At 39.5% G+C, this 27,382-nt stretch overlaps 1 long non-coding RNA gene across 5 annotated transcripts in view; it reads left to right on the plus strand.

Annotated features, from left to right (window-relative positions):
* LOC136014266 (uncharacterized) overlaps window positions 1-27,382 on the plus strand; it is a 65,745-nt gene that overhangs the window by 18,415 nt on the left and 19,948 nt on the right. For 3 of the 5 annotated variants that reach the window (XR_010612592.1, XR_010612588.1, XR_010612589.1), the window contains one exon: window positions 541-612. The exons of the other annotated variants lie outside the window; for them this stretch is intronic. This is a non-coding gene — a long non-coding RNA (uncharacterized LOC136014266). The remainder of the gene's footprint in view (window positions 1-540; window positions 613-27,382) is intronic. 5 annotated transcript variants of the gene reach the window in all.

The following is a 27,382-nucleotide window of genomic DNA, read 5'->3' on the forward strand; positions in this document are numbered from 1 at the left end:
CAGAAATAACTGCTGCTGTAATTAAGCCTTGGTTTTTCAAGATATTCAATAAATAAAAAATAATTGATGTCACAGTACCTCAAAGTGAAGGAAATGCCCAAAAGATGCTGACATGGGCCACTCAGACAAGCTTCTTGGTTGTTCGCATAAAAACAAATTAATTCACTTGTTTTTTACATATCTGTTTCAACTGCTGTTTCTCTCTCTAAGCAGTGAAAGAGTATGCAAAATGTTTTCTATGAATAAGCACAGAGTGATGAGGCTGGGATCCAAAGATCTATTATACATGTAGGCAGTTGGTGAAGTCCGTTATTGAGAATTAATATTGAAAAGGATGATGATGGTTATTAATACTAACCTCCAAGGGAATACTGAAACAGGCCTAAATGTAGATAGCAAGTTCATATGACTGCAATACAAATATGGCAGTAGAGAAAGGACATTGTAATTTGATGCTGTACACAGGGAAGCTGTGTCAGAGGGGAAGAAGAGAGCTGCAGAAAAGTGCAGTGCAAACAGTATCTGGAATTCTGTTTTTAGATTTCTGGCCAGGATGCACTGCTAGATAGAGGACATCCAAAGAGTGGCAAAATACGTGGGAACTGTTTTAAAGTAAGTCTGTAGTTTTGAGAACATGTTGTTTTGCTGAGAACAGCTGAAGAGAAATGTAAGTTCATAGATTTAAATTCCAAAGAAGCATGAGGATAACAGGTAGCCTATGAAGGGTCTCAACATGAGAATGGGAAGAAGAGCCTGGTCTCAGGAACATTTGGTGACTTTGTTGATCTTACATGCATTTTTCTCCAATTTTAGACTAGCCACTAGGAATGACCTCACTGCTGTGAAGTATCTGAGGACACTCATCATTTGCGATACTTGCAATTAGCCTGGTCAGAATATTAGAAATATAGACTGTAGAGGATATGCCTGGAGACACAGACGAGTTGTAACAGGCACCATCTGAGCGTGTCTCAGTGAGTGAAGCTGGCAAGGCAACTTGTAAGCTGGCACACCAGTGAAGACCCTCATTCTTTGGCCAGTGTCATTCAAGACAGACAGGGCCAACTTGCTGTGCAGGCAGAGGTGGCAGTAGCCAGTGGTAGCAGAGCCAACAACTTTGTCTATGCCAAAGGGCACAAGGGTTGTTTGTAAGAGGAGTGTGTGCTGCATGAACAACGAATTCCTATCTCCTCCTCTGCTGTGTGGCTGAGAAGGGAGTGAGAGTTTGCCAACAGACAAGCAGCACTAATCCCTATTTCATACGCACCTGAAGAAAGCTCCACTGTGCCATCTCAGTTTGACCCTTATCTCCCAGGGTATGTCCAGATCTTCTCAGCCCCACCATGTGCTCCACTGCCCATGAACTGCCTTTAGGTCCTTTACTCTGCCAGTGCATTGAGCTGCCTTAGTCTTTTCCCACCACCAGTTTCCTTACAGCAACCTCCCCAACACATTTCAGTTCTCCCCCTATAGTAAGTTGCTCTAAGGGATTTTCAGAAGCAGATGATTAGTTACGAGGATAATTTTTACTGCCCTAAAAGGGCATCACAACTTATGATAAACAGGTTGGTATAGTAACTTTCACATGGTGAAAGTGACCCCCAGGCTAGGTCTGCATCAGCTAGCAGAGCAGCTCAGGAGGAGCAAGTCTATATACCAAAACAGTTTCAGTTCCTCATGTAAATGCTTCATGCATTTTGGGGGTTTGTACTCAGCTAGATCTCTTCTGATACAGTCTGGAGGTTGAATAGCTGGCAGCATTTGAAGTGTGACAGGTCTGCTTTAGGCCTGCATCTTCTGGTTTAGCTCTGTCTGGAAAGAAACCTGTTTGTGCGTTCCAAGGCGACTCCACAATGCAACCCAAAGCACAGAAAGTGGGGCAATTTGAACTAAAACTCTGATTCAGGTGCACCATCAGGCATATATGATTTCCAAATATTCTTAAGAGCCACTTCTACAGGATTAGGAGGTTTAAAAGTCTTCATAAAGAACAAATAAACTGTATCCATCAGTGTGCTTGCATCTACCATTGTATGAATTCTTCCAAAGAATTTTAATAGGATAGAAAGACATTTACTATTACAGAAGCTGAATTGTTTAGTTCTTATAATTTTACATCAATCTGTGGTGCTTTGCAGCTCTCTTTTTAATTACTGTTCTCAGCTGTTTTTCTTTCCACTGAAATAATAAAACCATAAACAGAGCCTACAAACATAATAATATTTGCCATGTAAAGCCTCTCATTTCAGTCTATCAAGTGAATGGAGATTATGTTATGGTGGAATTTGGAAAGATTGCTGCCAGATTTTTTGCCCACTGAATGTTTGTGCCAGTTGGAAGAGAGAACATATTGCTGAATAGATGGTGAGAAAAAATCTTCCCATTAAGGAGACTAGGATATTAGATACTATTTGGTGGTGGGCATTGATAAGAGTCATTGCTAACATGCAGGAATGAGCCAGGGCCTATTGCTGGGAAATGTTATGTCTGCATCTCTCTTGTGTGGGCTGAAACTGAGGAGGGAGAAGGGTCCTTTTAACTGTACTGCAAGAAAAGACTAAAACTCTGAAGCAAGAACTTCTCTTGAATGTTAGATTCACACATTCTAATCAGCTTGTTATTTTTCACCCTTTCTTTGACTTCGAGAGATCATGTTCAGGTAAACAGTGCTGCTTCTCAGAGGGCTGTGAGTTCCCAGACTATCCCTTTTCAACAGCTAGAAGCTGGCAGTGCAGGGGCCTTCTGTGTGTGCACGAAAACTTCAGATCTGTGACTGTTGGGGCAGTGAGTTTCCAGTCTGGTCTAATGCAGTTGGGTACCCTCACTGCAGACCAGCACAAAGGTATCTGGAGAAACAGTAATTTCAATATAAAGGAAGTTAAAATTGTGAACATGAGAATAATAGGAGGAGAAATGTTGTTCTTTCCATGCAGGAGATGTTTTGCAGCACAACAAAGGAACATTGGCAGGGGGTTAAATCTGACGTGCATAAAAAAAATAGCACACAATAGGCCAGAGAAAGAAGCATAGTTAATCCAGTAACACCATCTTCCATGTGCATTTTACGTGGGGACTGTTAATTGATACAGATTATTTTTTAGGACTGATAAAACCAAGTTCTGAAAGAAATCTGGATCGTTTGCACTTTCTCTCCAGAAGCAGGAATGTTCGTCTGATAGGATATGATCTCTCTGCCACCTAGAATGCATGATAGAATCCTGTTTAGCAGTGTTTAAATGTATTAGTGAAAGCATAAAGACAACTAGAAAAATTGTGAAGAGAAAGTGCCAAAATAAACAAATTAACTTGCATTAGAAAAAATTCTGAACCAAGGCTTCAAGTGCAATTTAGGACATCACACAGAGAAAATAAGATAAAAAAGACAGGCCTGGAACTGTGTGAATGAAACTGTGAATCAGCAAGGTACAGAAATACAGTGCATATATTTCACACCGGAAGTGCTGCAACAAAGTCCTGGTGAGCTAATTACTTTTATGCTTTCTGGATGAACGTAATTTTAAGACTATTTTAATAGATTCACAAATAATCTGTGAATAGCATTAGCAGTTCAGAGCATCTTCCATTATTAAAGTTAGGAATCAATAGCTGCATACTAAGCAAGTTTTGATATCTGAAAGGAATACCTCATGTATTTATAAAATTCTGGCTTGATTACAATGTAAGGTGGTATTTTTTTCTTGGACGAAATTTCAGACATGGAAAGGTAAAATAGAGAAGCTTTCTTTGTTGAAGCCTATGCCTTTGATTTTTGTGAGATGTCTGTAAGTATGTAGAGTATCTCAGGTCAGAGAAGAGGCTGGAACAGAGATGAAATTCTGGATTGATTGGAGGGCATTGATAAAACATAACCACTTCCATGACATAGGGTTCAAATGGCCTTATGTCACTGGTTATTTGAAACAAGTAATAAAGACAAACTAAGAAAGGAGTAGAAAGTGCAAACAAAATAAGATTTACCAAAACCAAAGCAAGGTCTCTCTAGGTTTTTTATTTCTCAGCCTATGAAAAATATAGCAAGCTTCTGGTAATACTGCTTAAAATATACTCTATTGTCATTCTGAGAAAAACAACTCCAAAAAAAGCTTGGACTGTCTAAAGCAGTTTGAAATGAATCAGCTAGCATTCACATTTTGGATCAGTTCACAAAAATGTTGACAGGCTCTGAATTCTAGCAAGTTTCTGATTTGATGGATTTGGGTCTTTGCATGGAGTTTACATGGGTTACAGTTTGAAGCCTGTTTCTGTTTTTGTGGCCATCTGAATTGGTTGTTGTTGTTTTCCTTGCAGCTCTCACATTTACATAGAGAAGGGTAAAAATGCAAGGCTGTGAATTGAGGAAAAAACAGGCAAGCTAACTTTTCTAGGCTGCAAAGGAGGCAAAAGCTTAAACATGAGCCTGGTGTAATAATTCAGGCATTAAAATTATTCAGTAAAAGAACAGTCAAAAATAGATGTATATCTGTATGAAGGTTTTAATAGGACTTTTAATAATAATACAATAATAACAACAACAATAACAGAATAACAACAACAGTAATACTGAACAGCTGCCTGGAAGGTGTAGGGCACTCATATGGCCCACCTTTGGCAGCTGGCCCTTATGAAAACACCTCTAAGATAAGGAAGAGTGATGATATGTATGGAGTACTCAAACCTGCTGGGATGTCTACTCCAATCTGACCATCTGGGATTTACAGAGAGACTTTTAAAACATAAGTCAGCCTGAGAAGCTGTAAAACATAATCACAGTAGTCTGTTTGAGAGACCTTGAAGAGGACAGTAGAGACCTTCAGGAGGAAATGGCAACTGCCATAACCTGATTTGATGCTGCTAGAAGTCACCCCATGGGCACCACGACCTCTGTTGCAGGACAGGCAGTGCAGCTTCTTGATCAGAGCTTTGAGCAGCCTGAGCCCAGCTGGGAGCCTGATGGCATGGTGTGCATCAACCAGAGGCTTGTGCGCAGGTTGTGCATGTATATATATGCTTCTGGGGTCTTCTTCACCAGTGCATGCATTAATGGATTGTAGGGAGCACACACATGAAGTGACAGCACCCACATCTTCCTTGGGAGGTTTCTGCAAACAGAGGAAGCAAGGTTCCCAGGAGAGGAGAGCTTGTAACCCATACTTCCACTCTATGTGTCTCTGTGTGTGTCTCTGTGCATGAGTGTGTACCTGTGTGTAGGGGAGAATAGGCCTTCTTGGGATTACTCACAAAAGGCAGTTTAGAAGCTTGTGGGTGTTTATTAGCATTTCTTAATTATATAGTATTATGGTTTGTCTGTTTTACCATTGATACTGGTCATGAATGTATGGTTTCGCTGATTGCCAGTTAGTTATGTCGTTAACAAATCAGCAAAGCACTTTGATTCTAGTTTGGTTAAGCGCTGAGCAGTTTTTCTCTGTGACAGGAGGAAAGAAGTGAATTTTATCTATTTCAGGAATAGGAGAGGATGTAGGTTGCCAAAGAAGAATGGGTAGGTGGCCTGTATTAGTAATATAAACAGAATGGCAGAGGTGGATTCATGGGCTACACAGAAGAAAAAAATCCATCCGACAGAGGGCATGTTTAGTAGTAGAAAATGGTAATACTCCCTGCTGGGAAAATGAATTTGGAGAACCTTAGGACAAGCCCTGTAGAAGCACTTTCTCACACACCTTGGTGGGGATCTAAGTAAAGGAAGTAAAAGTGAAACCAGAAATTTTCCGGGACCAGGTGAACTCTCAGTATTAGAGAGCTGCATTTGAAAGCATTGGGAAGATACGCCCTGATAAGCTTGACAAGTTTAATGGAGCAGCTAAAGTTGTCAGCTGAGGTGCTGAATATATAAAAAGAGGGAAGTCTGGAACTCAGTAAGGCAGGGACTCAGGAAAGATGCCCTGATAAATTATAGGAAAGAGCAGAGATGGAAAGGCTCATTTCAGAAGTAGAGATGAATCTACTGTTGTTTCACATGGCTTTGGAGAGAACAAATGCCCCAGGAGTGGGCCTAAGCAATAAGAACAATGTTATTCCAAAAAGAAGGAACATGACTGCTCCATATCCTTTGACTATGTCTGTACCACTTCTACATCATCCTTCTTCATCTCTGCATGCAAATCTCTGGCAACAAGACTAGGAACTGAACCTTGAAAGAAATAGAACAGCATGGCAATTTTCAGGAAAACTAGGGAATGAATGTTATCACTGAGAACGTACCAATAAAAAACCTCATACAAATCTACAACTTTTTATAGCCATGTAATTTATGGGATGCTTTAATATGCTTAGATTGTAGCTATTCCTACTTCAAGATCTCCCACTTTCCATGGACATTTTTTAGCTTAACCCAACTCTACCAACTGCAGGTAATTTCTTTAAGTTGATGGTTTGTAATCAGACACTAATTATAGCATTTTGACCAAAAATAAATTGGAAAATATTAGGGGTTTAGTATAAAAGTAATTGAAAACTGTTTTGTATTTTGCACGTGCTGATTTGGAAGTATGAAATAGCATATTGGGACTCTCAGTGTTATTTCTTAATGTGATAGGATAAATATAATGAATCATTCTCAACCATTTTCAAGTAATTTGATAACAAGAGAAGCCTCTTTTCTTGTAGTTAGGTTTTTTTTTTAAGTTCTGCAGTATGAAAACATATATCTGTTTACTTACCAGAATATTGGTAGCTTTAAATTATGGAGGAAATTTAGGGAGAAAACTTTTGAAGGAAAACATAGTGTTGTGGTATTTTTATAGAATGTGTAATTGGGAAGTTGTGATTAGATAGGTACAGTAACAACCCTTATTAAAAAGTTGGCCCTTTCACATATCATCTTACGTCAAACTGGCAGTGACTTAAGTATTGTTAGAAGAAGTTGGTTCAGCATGATTTTGGCACCTTTTGTTCTGTGTCTGATACTTAACGTGAGTTGAACATTTTTTTCTTTTACTAGTTTTATAAAATGTTTGTTAGCTTTTATAGCTCTTCCTTTCCTATCATAAATTAAAAGGCTTAGGGAGGAGTTGCTCCCTTGAGTTACTTCTAAAGTTCCGAAAGTATTGGCACAGCAAACTTAGCATTCAATAACTTTCTAAAGAATACGAGCTTTCTGAGAGACCTGCAACAGCGTCATCCTGCAACTCTGTGACTGCATTTACTGTTCCAGGGAGGGGTTGCCTTTCAATTTGGCATGAGGACAATGTAGTCTGATAAGTGTTGTCAAGTGTTTGCTGCTTGCAAGTTATTGGAATGGGTAGGTAGCCAAGAAAAGTTGCTATGGCAAAGAATTGTTTTGATTAAAAAAAAAAAATAAATAAAATAGGGAGGAGGGCAGCCACCAAGAATAACTCTTGTACTGATGTATTATGAATCCAAAAAAATGTAAATGGCTGGGTTAGTAAACTGTCAGTTATGAAGGCAGTGGTGATGCAGGGGTGAAAAAAGATTAAGAAGTGAAAGGAAGTGGCTTGGGAATTAGTAAAGATATGATGGAATATTTAATTTTTGGATCAGAACTCTGTTGGTAGTGACTGAACTGTATCATATGAATGGTAGTAGTTGAAAAGGGAGACCAAACATTGGGGAAAAACATAATGAAACTGTCACCAATTATTATATAGGTTTGGAGCCCACAAAGTATTGTTTCCTGTGGGAATTTCAAGGCCTCATTCTGTGTATTGTTTAAATTTTATTTTCAGCTAAACCAGATTGTCTTAATTCTGAAATTGCAAGGTTTCTCACATACCGAAGCAGTCATCTTTGGGACAGCTGCCCCACACACAGTTACACAGATGTAATGCTAGCCAGATAAACAAACAGTCCTCTTTAAATTCAGTGGTGGTGGTGGTTGTGAATCTTATTGGATTGCAGAATGCTCCTTCTTTTGGAAATCTTTCCTCATGGGGTTGGGAACCAAATCTGATGCAGTGACTGCTTGCTTGGACATCTGTGCAAAGCAGCGTTCATCCAGTTTGCTGTCAACAGCTTGAAGTCATGCACATCCTTATCAGATGCTGTGCTTCCAGACAAGAAAATGCGTCGATGTTTTGCTATTCTTTTTTGTTTGGTTGGTTGGTTTTTTATTACCAGTCTGTGGCAGCCCTCAACAGAGAGAGTTAGGAAGCAGGAGGAAGAGGTTATTATCTCTGCTGGCATGGTGCAGGTGGTGCACTGGGTGCTGCCCTCCTTACCAGGTGGCACTACCCAGGAGTCAGTCCTCTTGTGAGATGCTCGTGTTACATAATAGAGTCTGGGAAGGAGAAAGGAAGCACTTATGACAGGAGGTGGGGGACTGAGGTATGCAGGACTTAGGCAGGTGGGTCCAGCTCTAGAATTGCCAGGAGTCTGTGATGGATCTTCCACCTGTGAGCTGCAGGAGATGGGAAATTTGAAACAAGAGTTTGGGCAGTGAATGCAAGAAAAGTACTTTAGATGCCAAGAGTTTAATCTGTATTGTGGTCACTGCTGTGGTGCAACAGTGGGTAAAAGTAGGCCAGTATCCATACAACTGAACAATAAAGAAATAAATTACCAGCAATAGCCTGTACTTACACAGTGGTCTCCACCCATAGATTTCAAAGTTCTTCCCAAAGAAGCCTGACACTACTATTAATATTTTTCTGAGGACTAAGCTGTGAAGACAAGGGAATGGCTTTTCCATGGCTACCCAGCAAAGCAGTGATACACCTGGGACAAGGACAGATGCCAAATGCCAGTCTACAACTATGCACATGAGAAACCTGCCTTCCTGCTTGTGGCCTGTTCTTTAAAAGAAAGTGCAGATTTGCTGTTACTAAGAATCTGTCTCTTAATATTGCAAGCTAAATAATAAAAAATCCTGCTAACCTAAGAATTAGCATAGGCAGATTTCATGCTTGAGCATACAGTTAAACCAACCATCTTCACAGTTACTAAGAACTTGACCAATAAAGATAAATCCATTTTGCTTTTTCATTCTGTGTATCCGTGTGATTTTCTAACATCTGTAGCCTGCCATCTGTCATTTCAACTTTGCAGATAATTTACTGGCTTATTTTTTTTCCTGAAGTGTTTGAGGAGCAATACAGGATTGTTGCCTTCAGTAAATTTTTGCTGGTGATGTTGCAGGCTCAAAAGCCCAAACCCATCCTGTCTTTCAATGGAAGGAGCAAGTAGGCTTTGGGCTTTATTTTTGCAACTGGTTAAAACCACATCCAGAAAGGCCACTCCTGAAGAGGTGAGTCAAAAGGCCTCTGGCTGTATCTTTTGGCCATAGAGAATAGTACAACCTGAATCAGTGTAGGCAACCAAAGATTTAAAAACTGTGTAGAATTTGCAATGAAACACTCTAACAGTCATCCTTCCGGCAAAAATAATGTGTGAGAAAAGGACAATTGATAGTAATTCATCCAGCTCTAGAAAGCAGTTACTATGTTTTAAATCATAACTAAATGATGTCTATACAAGACTTTGTGTGCTCACTGGGGAAGATGTAGCCTTGATCTGCCTAGAACTTCTGGTAAATCCATGACTGCCTTAACACATCATTAACAGAACAGTTTAATACCTACAGTATTAAAACAATCAGATCCTCTGAAACCCAGCCAAACAACACAGAAACTCATTTCCAGAGCTGACTTCTACCTCTTTATAGTTACCTTCCCAGTCATTTCCAGAAACTCTTGTACGTATTTGCTATGTGGTGAGAGAGAGTCCTGAATCCTCACCCTTTTGTCTGAATTCAGCAGCAAATCCCCAAATTACTATGTAAATCTTGATTTTAAGCTGATGTAGTCTGTGCTTTTTTCTTGTCTAGGTGTTATTTATGCACAGTTGCACACTGTCACAGATGCAGTGCAGGGTGTGGAGAAAAATGGTCTTGCACTCTTCAGCTATGTGTCTGCTGTCCTATTTTGAGCTCTCTTTGGAATCAACACTGATCAGCACCATGTTGCAAAACTGCTGCAGATGGGCAAAACAGAAAAGACACCACATGAGGAAAAACTGGGGGAGGCCTGGGGAAATATAGCCCTGAGAGCACCTGAAAACATAAACAGGCAGGTTGTAGGCTGCACTCCTGCAGCAAGAGGTGTGGGTGCTATTGGTGACAGATTTGGGGAGCACCCAGCCACTAGGTGTGCCTTTGGTATGGATGGATTATTGCTGCCCAAGGGTGCTGATGGACAGTGCAGGGGCAGGACTGGTGTTTCTGGAGCCTCCTCTCCTTCAGCATCTCTTGAGTCCTGCTCCAGGCATGGCCTGACACTGCCAGGTCTCTTACACAGGGGTTGTCAGCAGCTGTGCCAGTGTGCACAGGGACATATAAGGAGCACCAGGAAAGGATGGTGTCTGTGTTACTCTCTGCACTGCAGCTGTTGCCATGTAAGTGATGGCATCAGGGCAGTTGTGGTCAGTGCCACAGCATGCAGCCACCTCCGACCATGGCAGGTTGATCTTACCTGGTGTTCTTTTACCTCCCCAGCACCTCATGTAGCCTCCCAAGGCTTAGGGATGATCTGAGCCAAACTCCAACTGAACTCTGGTGACCTGTTTTTTTTTTTAATCACCTGGTCCATTCCCTAGTGACTCATCTGCTTTTAATGGAGCTGCTTTCAATTCATTCCAGTGCTAGTAAAACCTATAAAATCTGATGATCTGAAGCAGAAGTGAGAATGGTCTACTGGGGGAAAAATAAACGTAGGAGTCATAGACTCATCTGTTTTATTATCTTACTTAAAACTAGAGATACACACCTGCCCCTGCCCCTCATGCTTCAAGATCTCAAGTCAGGATGTACTGGATTCCACTCAGTCGGTTGTTCACTAGCCCTGACCACTTTCTCATGCATGAATACACATATGCTTGCTTCCTCTCCCTCTGCTTTTCACAAGAACTCCAGACATTTTTCTTTAATAATTTCCTTGATGTTCTATGATCAGTTTTCTATTTTACCATCCAAGTTAATCAGAGTTATTTAATATTGATGTAATTTAAAAAAGTACCATGTATTACAGTGAGTCCCAAGCTAAGAAGTTTCCTGATGGTACAGAAAGTGAGACTGAAATACAGAAGCAGTGAGACTACTAGTAAAATTCATGCGTGTCTTCTGACAGGTTGCACAAAAAGCACACCGAAGCAAGTATATGAAAACAGTCTTTCCTTCATCTGTCCCTAAGTAGTGTTCTTCATCTTCATTTTAACTGGCTGGCTTAAAAGCATGAAAAACCTATACACCCTCTCACACGCTTGGGGATAGCATCTTGCTTTCTCTCTGTCTGTGGGCTAGAGAGAGGTCAAGTTCCTTTGCTGAGACATGTATCATATGTAGGGAGAGAAGAGTTTGGTGCCATCTGCAGCAGCTTGAATGAGAATAAATTACACCTGTATTGGATGGCTGTGAGTTGCTGTCAGATCAATGATTCTGTTTTCCTTGTCTGTCTTCATTTTGCAAAATGGTAGGTGAGGACCTGAACTGGAAAGCTGTTGAGAATCGGGTGCTTTATGCTTTTTTGCCACACATTTTGAGAGAGAGAAAACTATTTACTGAGAAATTTGATCTGAAACCTGGAAAACTGCTTGCCAAAGCATGAGCGGGAAGAAAAACTAAAATAAGCATTTTATATTACAGTCCTTAGGAAGCATTGCATGTAGTTTGCTTTAAAAGGAGCTGGTTATTGCTGGATGGTGACAAGGCAGAGGGTGGTAGTGAAGGGGTCACCCTTCCACAAAGCCATTTACCATTTTCTAATCTAAAAGCAATCTTTAAAAAGAAATGAAAAGTGAATGCAGCCTGTATGAATTTAGAGATGGCCTAGCACACAGTTACAGCTGCTTAAAAGAGGAGAATTGAGCATGTGTGTGGGATGCTGGAGAACTGCCCTCTGTTTGGATATGCAAAATAAAGATCTGTTTTGTAATGGAGCTGAGTACCTGGAGCTTTCTTCTGGTATTAGCCTGCTTGTCAGATAAAACAGATAAATGCTAGTCTAATCAATCTATTAAATAATTATTTTTTTCCAATGAAATAGAGACTAAAAGAAATCTTAGCAGCAAAGATCTCGTCAGTACCTTTGCTTAAGTAGTATGTGAGTACAGAATGCTAAATAGAGGCTACACTGATATTTGTCTATATACAGAATATACACACACATATACCTTCTCCCACCCATATTTATACTAGTGAAGGAAAGATAGGATAGCCAGTGTATGAGCCAAGAAAAACATTTATTTTGGACAATACCTTTTTAGAACTGACTTCTCTGCAGAATTCTGAAAATGTGTTTGAAATTAGAGAGGTCTGTTTATGGAAAATATAAAAAAAATAGATGGAAGAAGAAATCACTTAGAGAAATGCTAATCCCCTCCTCCACAAACTGCCCTTTTCTGTGACCCTGACCTTTACTTCTGTCACTTCAAAAGATCCTTAAATATTTGTTGTGATATTTTGGGAATAGACAGGTACAGATAGAGCTATATGCTGGCTCCTCTGACTCGTTCCTTCCCTACAGATGAAGGTATAAGGAAAAAATATATGTAAACATGCATAGAGACACATTATTTTTCATGTCGTAAGACATTCATATTTAAATTAAAACAGTTCCTTAAAGTTACTAATTTTTATTAGTGCAACACCAAGCTCTGAAAGAACTCAGAAAGTAGTGATTTCAGCAATCGTCATATTTGTGTATTTTCTAAATACATAATCACTGTACTTCCGATACTATATGTGGTGACATGGATACACACTTAGCTGAACTTATTTTTTCTGTCACAGTCTGCAGTCATCTGTACTGTAGATGTCCAGTTTGTCTATACTAGATGTGATATATTTCACACATGTGACTGTGAGACATGCAACTGTGAGAACAGTTTCTACTTTTATTAACACTAGCTATTACCATGTCTGCAACTGCCAAGTGCTATGCAGCAATTACAGCAAGCTACTTAATATAGTGGCCAGTGAGAGAGGAGAAGACTCTTTCTTAGTGGCATAGTCTAATGCAGCAGCTGTTTTAGAGATAAAAACATGTACACAGCTGGCTTCTTGGTAGGTCCTTTTGTTCTCTAAAGCACTCACTTGCTGTAACTATACCTAAGCAAAGCATAGATTACACATTCTTGTCATTATATTTAAAGATCTCTTGTTGACTTTTAGAGTGTGAGTTTCTGTCGTGCACTCCAAGATTTTATTTTATGAACATCAGAAAATTTATGTATTGACTGTGTTGATTATATTTCTTAAACTCACAATTTCTGAAAACCTTTGGAATATGCCCCTCTTTGTGATCATCTCAAAGCATAGCCAAAACTTTTTTGAAAAAGAAAATACCTTGGAAAGAATACATTGACCTAGTCCAAAGCATGTTGGCTGCTACCCCTTTGGGAATAAGGCTCCTTTCAGATGCGTTGCTGTTTGTGCACCTGAAACTGCTGCTTATCTGTGCAAAAGTAAATCACGCTGTTTAAATTAGTATCAGAAACCAGGAAATTAATTGGATAACCTGTACAGAACACTGTGGGGTTTTTTACTGTTATCAAGTACATGTCATATCAGTAATTTGAAATTACTGATGAGCCAATAGTACTGTGCCATTCTGTGATAAATTTTCATATGATTATTTGGTTTACTGTAGGGATACTAGCTGGCACATAATACTTCGTTTGTTCCTTTCCTTGAATTCAGGGTTAGGTTGTAGTATTTCATACCTGCTTTGCACATCCATAAATGATCTGTTGCATATGTAGCACATGTCACATGTGACAAAACAACCAAAGCTCATTACTGCAACTTTATTACTTCTTAAGAATGCTTTGTGGCCTCCTCTGCTTATTTGTTGTGTTTCTGTAGTTAAAGTATTACTTATTATAACTAAAAGTTAGCCTTCATAAGCTAACTCAAAGCTGAAATGTGGCTTCAGTGTGTCACATGGAGAAATGTGCTATCTTTTAAAAAATAATTTATCTTGCTTTCTGGAATTGCTTTGCAGCTATGCTGTGGAGATAGCATAGCAGTGTCAAACATGCCTTCTATCTCCAAGAGAAAACAAACAAACAGCTGGGAGTGATTCTCCAGACAGTCATTCATCATGCAATATTCAGAAAGTCATGAGTAGAGATGCTAATATAGTTTTCACTTTCAGGGTTATTCTACATATGTAGGACAATTGTCTTCCTTACAATAGCGATAGGAAAACTGGAGCTTCTGCAGTTGTGTGCTTATTTTTAACCAGTTAGTATTAACCAAGAATGTCAGAACAAGTCTGATTGATAGCAAACAAATACAGCAAAAATGGGAGTGAAATGGTGATGTGTGTCACTAGTTTTTGTCTATTTTTATCCAGAAGATCCTCATTATTTTTCCCATCTCTATATTCTCCTGAAGCAAGCTGATTCAGAAACATCCTGTGCTGGTATCTTAGAACACACACACCAACACACACACTTTCCAGGTGATAAGACGTAGGTTGGAAAGATTGAATATTGATTAATTAGTTTTCTTGAGGCGTCATCTTTAATGGAGAGATGTTGATATTTTGAGCATTTCTTTAATCAGTTCTGAGGTTTTATAAACACTATTGTCAATTTAAAAAACTGAAGTTCAGTTACAGAAAATACACTGCATTGAAAAATCAACATGCTGCAATTTTACCAGGAGTGAAAACTTACTTTTACTCTAGAGAGTACAGAGACTTCTAGCAGTTCAAATAATAGGAAAAGCAGAGTGCTTTACTGGCATTTTTAGGTCATGTTTCAATACATACTGAAATACTCTCTTTTATTCCAGATTTGTTCCAGTTTGAATTATTTTCATATTTCTTCCAGCAAATTCTGTTACGGAGTTTTGAACTCTCATTAAAACTATGATTTATTTTCTCCTCTCAGTTGTGTAAAGCCACTGAAACTGTGTGTCTATATTGGGAGCTAATTGGGTGGCAGCTGTACAGAGGTATAATTAATATAATACAGACTAAATGCACATCTACTGCAAAAATTATATTTGCCCTTAATCTAATATGTATTCAGAGAAGGACTGAGGGGAGGACTTCTTACATTTTCACCTTCAGAGTTTAAAGTCATAAAATTCACTATGCAGGAAAAGCATCCATCCGCAGGTCCTGAAGGAGCTGGTGAATGAAGTTGCTAAGCCACTGGCCATCATATTTGAAAAATCATGGCAGTCAGGTGATGCTCCCGATTACTGGAAAGAGGGAAATATAACCCCCATTTTCAAGAAGGGTAAAATGGAAGACCTGGGGTATTACAGACCAGTCAGTCTCACCTCTGTGCCTGGTATAATCTTGGAACACATTCTCCTGGACAGCATGCTAAGGCACATGAATAACAACGAGGTGCTTGGCGACAGCCAGCATGGCTTCACTAAGGGGAAATCCTGCCTGACCAATTTGGTGGCCTTCTATGATGGGGCTACAGAACTGATGGACAAGGGTAAAGCAGCTGATGTCATCTACCTGGACTTGTGCAAAGTGTTTGACACTGTCCCACATGACATCCTTCTCTCTAAATTGGAGAGATACCAATTTGATGGATGGACCACTCGGTGGATAAAGAGCTGGCTGGATGGCTGCACACAAAGAGTTGTGGTCAATGGCTCAATGTCCAGCTGGAGATGAGTAACGAGTGGTGTCCCTCAGGGATCGGTGTTGGGACTGGTCTTGTTTAACATCTTCATCGCTGACATGGACAGTGGGATTGAGTGCGCCCTCAGCAAGTTTGCTGATGACACAAAGCTGTGTGGCCCAGTTGATATGCTGGAGGGAAGGGATGCCATCCAGAGGAACCTTGACACACTTGTAAGGTGGGCTGATACCAACCTTATGAAGTTCAACCATGACAAGTGCAAGGTCCTACACCTGGGTCGGAGCAATCCCAGGCACGGCTACAGATTGGGCAAAGAAGAGATTCAGAGCGGCCCTGCAGAGAAGGACTTGGGGGTGCTGGTCGATGAGAAAATGAACATGGGCCGGCAGTGTGCGCTCGCAGCCCAGAAAGCCAACCGTATCCGGGGCTGCATCAAAAGGAGCGTGACCAGCAGGTTGAAGGAGGTGATCCTGCCCCTCTACTCTGCTCTCGTGAGACCTCACCTGGAGTATTGTGTGCAGTTCTGGTGTCCTCAACATAAAAAGGACATGGAACTGTTGGAACAAGTCCAGAGGAGGGCCACGAGGATGATCAGGGGACTGGAGCACCTCCTGTATGAAGATAGGCTGAGGAAGTTGGGGCTGTTCAGCCTGGAGAAGAGAAGGCTGTGTGGAGACCTCACAGCAGCCTTCCAGTACCTGAAGGGGGCCTATAGGGATGCTGGGGAGGGTCTCTTCGTCAGGGACTGTAGTGACAGGACAAGGGGTAACGGATTAAAACTTGAACAGGGGAAGTTTAGATTGGATATAAGGAGGAAATTCTTTCCTGTTAGGGTGGTGAGACACTGGAATGGGTTGCCCAGGGAGGTTGTGAGTGCTCCATCCCTGGCAGTGTTCAAGGCCAGGTTGGATGAAGCCTTGTGTGGGATGGTTTAGTGTGAGGTGTCCCTGTCCATGGCAGGGGGGTTGGAACTAGATGATCTTGAGGTCTTTTCCAACCCTAACTATTCTATGATTCTATGATTCTATGAATATAGAGCTCAGTAACATAAATGAAGGAGAATCCCCTTTCATTTTGCACATATATATATTTTTTCTTAAAGAAGGCTGCTATTACAAGTGCTTTTATGTGTGGCTGTAGCAGCTTTCCAAGTGAGTCATCAGCCCTATGTTTGGATCCAGACTTTCAGTTTTACTGCGCAGACACCTGCGACTTGAACAAAAGGATTTCCTACATCAGCTGGCAGAAACAGTAGGTTCTTACAGTCTAAGGATCATCTGCTTGAGAAAAATAAGTAACACCCTGAAACAGTGAGTTGCAACCTTAGGAATCACTTCGTGGTTACGTTTGGCAGAGGCTTTCTTGAAGTGCTGTGGCTGTGTGGTCAAAGGGTGGAAAGGATGGATTGGTTCACCTCTGGTTCTGCAAAAGGGACAATATCTGGCTCCCCGCTGCTCCTCAGTGATAAATACTGCAAAGTGCAAAGTGCGGGGTCACTACAAGGAGGTGGAATACCTCAGACAACTCAGGATCCCCTGCATCAGGTCCACTATAAAACGCTACCCAGAACTGGAACATGGAGTAAAAGGATCTTTCCCCAATTCATAGAAATTATATAGCTCGATGCTGTTTGAAGTATCATCAGATTCCCATCTGCATATTGCAACACCTTTTACTTTAAAGAAATCATTATTACAACATCTGTTTTACCTGTTGTCATGGTTTAAACCCAACCACAAACCTCGTTCACTCACTCCCCCTGCTTCTTGCCCTCTCCCTTCTCCTGGAGGGACGGAGAGGAGAATCGAAAAGAATGCAACTCCACGGGTTGAGATAAGAACAGTTTAGTAACTAAGGTATAACAGAAATCACTGCTGCTACCACCAATAATAATAATTATAAAGGAAATAGCAAGGGAAGAGAATACAACACCTCAACACCAGCCGACCAATAACTTGCCCCACTCCCCCTAGCCAAGTACTGACCGATACCTTGTCCAACCCTGCAGTCCCCCAGCCCTTCTGGGTAACTCTCGGTTACATCCTGGGCATGACGTGCTGTGGTATGGAATACCTCTTTGGTTAGCTTGGATCAGGTGTCCTGTCTCTGCTTCCTCCCGGCTTCCCCTCCTCCCTAGCAGAGCATGAGGCTCAGAAAGTCCTTGGCCAGACCAAACATTTGAGCAGCAACTAAAAAACATCAGCGTTATCAGCTCTCTTCCCAGGCCAAAAAATGAAAACATAGCACTTCACTAGCTACTAAGAAGGAGAAAAATGACTGCTACTGCTGAACCCAGGACACCTGTGAAGAAAATCTAAAATAAAGGTAAACCAACCATAGCCACTACAGAAGAAATTTAGTACTTTTGTACAGAAAGAGAGAAGAATCTGGTTATGAGTTTCTCTCAACAGCTGTTTTAAAGGATTTAAAAAAAAATATAAAACCTGTTTTCAAAAAAGAAACCTATTTGGGGTTTGGTAAACCTTTTTTTTTCATCTCATACTGATTTTTTGTGTGAAGGATTTTCTTCACTCTATGAAAAATCAAAATCGAACAAAATATTGACATGAGTGAAGATGTCAGTCTTTTAATATGAAGATGTCACACGGTAAAAAAAGCCCTAGCCACTTTCTGAACAGTTTTAATGAGATGGGAACTATTCTGTTGATCACAGTGGAGTTTCAGTAATTTCATGTTAATTTTGTTCATTTTTTTCCCTGTAAGAAAGGGGAGGATTGAAGGTCCACACAATTATTTTGATTGATATCTCATTTTGGCTGTCAGTCAGCAGTGGGCTGTTGTTCCTGGTGCAGGTCAGTTGTGAGAAGGCAGAATGACCACAGGTATGCCTTTGTCCCGGGCCCCAGCCCAACGGAGCTCGGCCAGCATTTCCAAGCCCACAGGCACTTTGGTGTCTCCTGAGGTGACTGTAATGACATCTGGTCCCACATGCTCAGTAGGTGGAGTCCTTTAAAATGAACCGCAGCAGCTAGTAATGATTATGTGTTCATTAGTCCTAATTTTTTTCTTTGCTCATAGTCACATGCGCTCCTGCAATGTACTATGCAAATGTAAAATTACAGTTAGGTAGTCAAAAGTCAGGACGTACAAGCAGAGCTATGCCTTCGCTCAAATATCTTTACCCCCAAGTGTTAGTAATTTCTTCACGGCTCTTAATCATACCCGGCTCTGATTGTTTGGAGCCTTAAGGGCACATTTCCCTTTGCATGGATGTCTTATTGAGCTTTCTGTTCCATGCTGATTAATCTCATTCAGTTTATGCCTATTTCATTTTGGGATACATATCAGTCTCTGGGAGGGAAGCATCCATCTGTGCCCATAGAGATCAACTGTTTGGGTGAAATTAGTCTATACAGTTCATAGCCTCAGATTAGTCTATATAATTCATAGCCTCAGATCATTCTGTAAGAGAGTGCTTCTCAAAACTGCCTCTGACGGGCTGGTATGGAATCAGAGTCACATGGAATTATTAAAAATTTCCTTGCAAGATATAACTTTTAACTGCTGGACAGAACCAAATGTTTGTGCTTCAGTTTCTGGGGCATTCCTTCTGAAAGGTTTGAGAGATTGCGTGAGCTTCTTATTTTTTTCTCAGCTGTAAATGCAATCCTTTTGAAAGTGAAATGCTTTTTAGAATTTTTTTCATTTCTTAGTTATTACTGTCTTATATTGTCACATTGTCACATTGTCACAATGTTGATTTTGCTTTGCCTTTTAGAGGCTGAAATCATACCAAAAGGCTCACTTCTTGATAGTATGTGAATTGATAGATCCTTCAGGCTTTAATTCTGCTGTTACTGTCATGTGTCACAGGCTATTTTTATTCAAAGGATAATACTACTTTTATAAGCAAAATTTTCCAACACTGTCACAGGTTTAGAGTGCAATTTTATGAATTTAAAGGAACTGGTTTAGATTTCTAGGCTAAATGAACCCATGGTCTGACACCGTTATTTTGATATCCATATATAAACAACTAAAACGACTGAGGGCACAAGTCCACCCTTAACTGTGAAATACAGACTGGTTTCATATTCTAGACCAAAAAGTGTCAGATCTGTGGTATCGAGCTGCACTGATTTATTTGGTTACATGTCCCACTTTATGTAGTCAGCAGACTCTGTATTAGGGAAAATACAGTGTGTACTAGTCCACATATATTGTAGACCCCATTTACACCAGGTGCTGCGATCTTTCCCTTCCTGAATTGCGATAGAGATATTCCACATAAGCTTGTTTCAGAAAAAAAATTAAGCTGTATGTCATTAATTGATAAGACTTTCCCACATGGTTATAAATGCAAATGCTATTCTGCTTCCTTGTAACACAATTTAATTAAGTTACACATACGTGTCCATAGTGCAGATTTGGCCACTCTGTTAGTCACTGGTTTAAAACCCACTCAGAGGCTTGCAACCCAGTGTAGGCTTGCTGTTAGCCAGTATCTCTAGCATGCAGAGACCAAGTGGTTTGAAGAGAAATGCTTTTCATTTTTTATTTTCCCAGAAAAAAAGGGCTGGTGTTGAGGTGAAAACTCAGTTATATAAACTGTGTGTGAGTTGTATAGAAAAAAAGTCCTTAGATGAGGATCATGTGGTCTGCCTGTGCTTACAAAGGAGTATGTTAATGGAAAATAGTATTGGCAATGCAGATAAACCACCTGCAAACAAAATTAACTCACAATGTGAAACGTTAGGAAAATAAAAGCGGGACACATCTAAAAAGATGGAGATGCCTCTTGATGGTTCTTCCAAATACAGAAATAAAATTACTAAGAGAAAAATGGAAAAGTATTTTTTAATTATTGTTTTTATCAACAGATTTCAGTAAAGAAACAAAGAAAAGCTACAGTTATAAAAAAATATCCAACCATAGCTCTGAGTTACCCAAGAGCTGGAAAAAAGCAAGCCAGGCATGTGGATGTTAGAGACTACGAGAAACAAGGGGATACAGGATGGCTGCTGTTCCTTTACAGCCCCATTCAGGGGCTGCAGGGAGGTGTGAAGGTGTCTGCTCTACTCTTGCTCACTAAGAGGGTGGAACTCGTGGGCTGAGTGGTCACAGGAGAACCTTATCCTTTCTTCCTCAAACAGAAGTAAATATTCTGTGGCCTTTTTGTATAATGAATCAGATCTTTGAAACACTGTCCTCAACGGTCTGAGGTATCACCAGACTGGCAAAAATGTCTTCAATTAACTTTTTTTTGTTTGTTTGCTTGTTTTGTTCGGGTTTTTTTGTTGGTTTTCTCTTTTTTTTTTTTTTTTTACCTAAATTGCTCTTTCTTCTTTTTTTTTTTTTTTTTTTTCCTCTAGAAGGCTGTATTGGGTGGCTGTTCATCCTGCCAGTAACGAACGTTTGGCCAGTAATGGCTTTTCTAATAAATGTCAGCGAAGCCAATGTAAAAAGAAAAGGAGACAGGAATGGAGGCTGCAACAAAAGGCTGAAGAGCACCAGTGGAATGGGAAGTAAACTTTTCAGTGCATTTCCACTCTACCCGGCACTTTCGTGAGGCGAGGTTCATCTCACTCGCAGCCTGGAATGAGTTCCTGCACTCTGCTTCTATTGGTGTAAAACCAATTACTCCTGGCATATCAGGCCCTGAGTGTTTTAAATTCAGAACAGAGTATTTTACACAGCTGCACTGTGAGATTTTCATTCATCCATTTAATAGCTATATGCTTTGTCCTTATAAAGGTGGCTTATGATTTTTGTCATTTGACACTATTGCCACTGGGCTTTGCAATTCTTAAATGTATTCGTTCCACAATTCCACAAAGCAACAATTATCTAAAAAAGGAAAAAGAAAATTGTTATTTCTTTTTGAGTATAAAGAGGAAGACGAGAAACCTGACAGAATTTAATATTTTAACTTCCAAGAAGTCTGAGATTTACCAGGGGCATTCTAGTCTTGAGATTTAAAATTTAAATAGTAGGGAAAGCATAAAGATATTGTTTTGACAGACTATTCTCCCTTCCCTATTTTCTCCTAGATACGGATTTTTTTTTTTTACTTTTTTACCGAAATCTTAATTATGAAGCTCATTCTGCCTAACAATAGTTTTAGCAAGTAGGTCATCAGCTCAGTTCTTTAGCAAATCTTATTGCTTACTACCATATTCTAGGCTATTGTGCAGATATTTTAGTATGTTCAACTGGAGATAAATTATCCTGGAGGACATTCATGGTTGTTTTGGGGTGTGCACTGTAGCCAAAGCAGTATTGCTATGCAAAATCATTGAAACAGTGATGCCTCAAACTAGAAAGTCTCCATAGCAACTTAAAAAAATAATGACAGCTGTACCAAGAAATTTGCTAATAGAAGCTCTTAACACATTTGTCTAGACTCAGTCATACTTCATACTCATTATAACCAGTACAATGATTGTAAAAAAAATGAAGTGTAGAGAAATAAATATGGATTATTGGCTTTTTCTGGCATTTCACACTGACTTCAGTTAAGTTATCTGACCTTGTCTGTGGGCAATATAACCATAACAGTTAAATGTAAAAATCTTATATAACATAGCTTAATTACAACTTATTTTATTCTTGCATGTACAACATTTCATTTGTTATGTGCTATATATGTAATGGAATTTTCTCATTTACAAGCATAAAGCTAGGTCTTCTGAAAACAAATAAATAGGAAGATTCCCATGCTCATAATGTTAAAATTATTGACTGTTACAGTCTGTTTAAAAGATTGAATGAAAAAGGCAGCAGTTAGAGAGACACTACTTTAAAATAGTCTCACTCAAGTCCAAATTACTGACCACTGATAAAAAAAGAGAAGGATTCTGTAGGATCAAAGTCACATTGATAAATCACAAGAGAGATTGCTAGCTTTGATGTCCTAGAAATGTCCAAAACCACTAGAAAATGAGGCAATGGCTGTGCAACCTGTGAGCTGCAGTATGTAGCAAGAACAAATACTTTTACGGGTTGACATCAGTTTGAAAGACGTGACATATGCTGCTGATTTTAAGGCACCCTTTCAATTTTTAGAATTATACATACAAATTTGCTATATATATAAAAACATTATCTAATGGGACAGAATTTGATACAAGACCTTATGAAGTGAAGAGTTAATTACAGAACCGAAAAAATAGATTAAACTGATTTTATCTTGATTACATTTTTATTGTGAGATTTGCCAAGAGTACATATTCTCAAGGGTTTGAAAAGGACAATTTAATAAAGCTGAAAATAATTTTGAGACAATCAGCTGGAGCAAATGTAAACAGAAGAATGAGAAATACAATTGTCCATTGTTAAATAACATTTTACTAGATGCCCAGATTGCATGTTTCAGCATGGTGTTGTTGCAGTGACTTAAGGAAAGAACAGTATGGGTCAAAATAAAATGAAAAGCATATAGGAATCATAGTGAATAAAAAAAAAAAAAAAAACAAAAAAAAAACACAAAAAGAAAAGCTGGAACATTCATAATAACAACTGTCTTAGGTTTCAGAAAGTAGACAGTGAAAGCAGAATGTTAAAGACAAAATCTATGGAAAGCAGATCTAAGTATGAAAAGGTAGTCAAGAGAGTTCAGTTGTACTGGGAATCCTGATAATATTACTACTCTGATGACTGTATGATGAAAGCAGAACTGACAAAAATTCATGAAAAGCAGAATCTCAGTCACTTGGTGACTGCATTTGGGGAAAGCCAGATGGTAGAGTCACATGACATGACGCTGCAGTCCTTTTAATTTTAACCAGTTACACAGCAGTTTATTAAAGTTAGACATTTTAAAATCTGCTTATCTAATTAACTTGCATCTAATAATTTTAAAAGACCTAGCAAAAGACCCCTATGGGCATTTAATGTTGATGATTACAGTCTTCAAACAGGGGAATTTTCAAGTTGGGAAGAATCTCATGTTGTGCCAGTATTTAGAAATGATAACAGGACTAACTCAGGAAATTAAGGGCCTATCAAATTGAGATTGCTCAAACACAATTAATGTCCATCAACATTAGCTTCACAAAAATAAATTTTGTCAGACTAATTTGATACCATCCTTTGATGAGATTACAAGTCCTTTTCAATCAAGATAAGATTGTTGATGTAATAAACTTTTGAAAGGACATGCATTCACACCAGAAGACATTTTGTTAAGAAAATAAAACCTAACATCTATGCATTTAATTAAAAATTAATAGGTCTTATAAGTGTAAATAAGGAACCTTCATGATGAGTTCCTCCCCCGCCTTATCTTTATTAATGAGACAAGAAAACATAACATCTTCTTGGTGAAGTTTCCTTATACCACTAAAACTGGTGGAGAATTAAATGATAAAAAAGGCTGGTGAATGACAGAGAGAAATCTGAATTTCTTTACAAAATGGAACAAGGTGTTTTTCGGAAGTCTGTGCAGTGAAGAATAGTGTGAGCCACGCTTGTAGGATGGAAGAGACTCCATGCCGGGAAATAGGGACTGAAAAGGATTTAAATTTATGATGGATAATCAGATATGCATGGACCTCCTGTGGTGCACCACAGCCAAAGTGCTAAAATGATCACTGGACTATGATCAGGAGAATATGAATAAAAGCAAGGTGCTTGCATTACTCAGGTCAAGATCTACAGTGAGGGAAAAGGAAGGGTGCTACACAGGCTCCTTGGTGAGGTCTGGCTCGGAGCTTTCTGCATCTGGTAGAGGAGAAAGTGAGGTGCTGCACTGCTCCCTTTGTGTACCTGTGCTGGGATCCTGTCACCTACCATTGCCATGCTTCATCACTGCTCATGGTGCCCTGTTCTAAAGGATTTCTGTTTTCTTTATTTTATCTTTCAAAAACTTTTTTTTTTTTTTTTTTTTAAGGGTTTGACAGGAGCTCTGGATCAGCCTAAAAGACTGGAAAATATGCCAAAAAATGAGGGACTAAATTTCAAACTCTTTGACTTGTTAAGTAACAGTAAAATGGCACAAAGACATCTTTAATTTCTCTGACAAAGATTAAAAAAATCCATTGCCTGGAATCAGAGAAATTTAGGCTTAAAGTAACTTGCCACAGAGAAGGGACCTGACCACTGGAAAAACACACTGAAGACCATAGTGGACTTCATCTGAACAGAAAGCTTGAAACCATGACTGATTTCCAGGCTTGCTTAGCTGCACTGTTGGTCTTCATACAGAGTTTAATTTGGGGAAGTCCTGTAGATGTGTGTGAAAGGAGTCACATTAGATAATTAACAGATTCTTTCTAATATTAATATCTTTCAGTCAAAAATGTGAAACATGCATATATTATTCTGTTGAGATGATCTGTGACAAGGACTTAATGGCATTCTTAAAAGTGCTTTGCAAATAATTTTAATTTATAAGCTAAACATCAGACACATAAGCTATGAGATTTTCTAATTCACTACGTAATATAAGATTGATTTTTCTGATTGATGTAAAGAACAGAAATTTGCAGATTACAAAAGCTGGTCTTTCATCTCCAAGGAAGCATGTTCAGAGATCCTCATTTCTGTCTGTTTAGGAAGAGGAAAGAGTAATGTACTACAGCTCTAGAGATTAACTCTGGAAGCTGGGAGGGTCTCTCCTGCTGTGGGAATACAAACAACAACCCCAGCTGACATGTGGGCCACCCTTGTCCACCTTGCATGGGGTCATGCTGAGATGTGTTTGGGCATGCAGACAAGGGGAGGAGGGAATGGAGGGGTGAAGTAAGCACATAGACACTCCTATCACTACTATGATTTTAGAAAATACTCTCTTTTATTCTTTCAGATGCCTTTATTTGCTCTAAGGGTTTTTTTTATTAGTTATTTTTGGTCAGTTCTGCTTTCAAGTACATATTAACTCAAGCCATTTTGTTTCTCCTTTCTTACTGCACCTGCTGGCACCTCTTTTGCCTCATTATACCTGCTGGTGTAATGTTGCTTACTATTGAGACATAGCTCTCATAGCTGATTTAGCTGTTCATTCCTTTGCCATTTACCCCTTCCTGCTTGGAGTGATTCAGAGCCTGGCCTTCGCACACAGTCTCCACCAAGAAGTTAACAAAAAATGAGGAAAGCCTTTTAAAACACACCAACACACCCCACTGCTTTTACAGTCAGTCATTTGGTCTGTCTTACAAGCATGCTATCTGCACTATCAGTGAAATGACAGAAACCATGCCTTCCTGTACATTGTTGACAGAAGTTCCAGGATGATCTGTACAGTTTGTGCACTCAAACTCTGCTAAAAGGAAAAACAGCTGAAGTGGCTGAGGAACAGTAATGGAATGGATTTCGGTGGGCTGGGGAGTAGTGCTGTGGCCCTAGGGAGGGGGCAGTTCTCCAGGTTGCCCCTAGAAAGACCAAACATCCTAAAAGAGAAGCATCCTGCAGAGGTGACCAAGTTTCTTACGGCTTCTTCAGCTATCTGGTAGCATTCATGACAACTTCAAGAGCCAGGTCCCTTCAGAGGTTGCCTCAGAAAACATATAATGTATTTGCTTAATTCTCTAGCTTTTAACTTTTTCCTATTATTTTGCGATAATGCCCACCATCTCTCTGAAAAATCTGTAGAGCTGTCTTGGTTTACACTCTGCCTCAGAGACATTTACATGAAGGGGCAGCCTCAGCATCACTTTGCTTATATGTATGCTTGTGTGTGTATGTACTATCTACATCTGGAATGAGGGACTGTATTAAAATATAATTATATAATTATATATATATATAAAAAATATAAAAATAAAATTAAATGGCCTCATATGGAAAGCATTTGGAAAGGAAAATACCAGAGTAAAAATGGAAAAATAAGTACGTGTCAGGCCATCTGCAGGTTAGGAGCAGCTCTTTGAGAAGCCAGTGGGATTTGCTGGTGCCCTGCATGGGAAGGTGGAGGCGAAGCAACTGCAGCTGACCTGCAGTACTCTGGTGACCAAGGCTTTAGTCATGCCTGCAGTAAGACTTTTAGCTTTAACCTTAGTGGCCTCAGGAGTATTTCTCAGAAGCTAAAGACGTCAGCTTTAGCAAGACTGTGCCCATAGATAGTAAGGACCAAAAGTCTGATCCCTGGGGGAGGCAGCAGGAGGCTTTTGAATGTGCATGTGCCAGCAGATCTGGGACATGGGGGAGCATCCTTGCCTTCTTTGATAAGAGGGGGAAGTTCCGCTAACAGCTGAATTTGTATATTAAACCCATCTCACTTTATTCCTGCACAGGGTAAGAGACCCTAAACTGCAAACAAAGACATTGTACATGTTATTATCTGACAGGCTCTAAGTTAAGAAAGGATTTTAATACTACCCTTCAAGGGATCACTCAGTTAAAGTTAGGCATGATTTTAGGAATCTCAGAAAATCAGCCACCTGATAAACTCTCTGCTTCAGGTTACAGTAAAATACATTAAAGAAGCATGTTTCATGACAACCAACATAAAGAAGAGATATTGTAGCAACAAAGCTTTGTCTTAAAAATTATTAATCGTTCTGTTTTTCAATAATTGAAGAAACTTCATTACCATGCAAACAAAAAAACAGGTTGGCTGTTCACCTTTTGGAAGACAGCATTTGCATTCCTGTAATAGAAGGAAGAACCTTAGAAAAGTAATGAAGAGGCATAAAAATGCAAATTACTGCAGCTAATTGGCTGTGCCTTCTTACACCATCTGAATTATTAATTTATGACAGAGTAAATCTGTCCTTTTTAAATAATATAATAAAGAACAACATTGTGTTCTATGCTGTTGAGTGGGTAGTGTTTGCTCCCTTAATTTTATGGTGAGTTGCTTTTGTTTGCATTAGCAAGATGCTTGCATTGTTCTGTA

This window comes from Lathamus discolor, chromosome 5 (assembly GCF_037157495.1).
Source record: "Lathamus discolor isolate bLatDis1 chromosome 5, bLatDis1.hap1, whole genome shotgun sequence".
Lineage (NCBI taxonomy): Eukaryota > Metazoa > Chordata > Aves > Psittaciformes > Psittacidae > Lathamus > Lathamus discolor.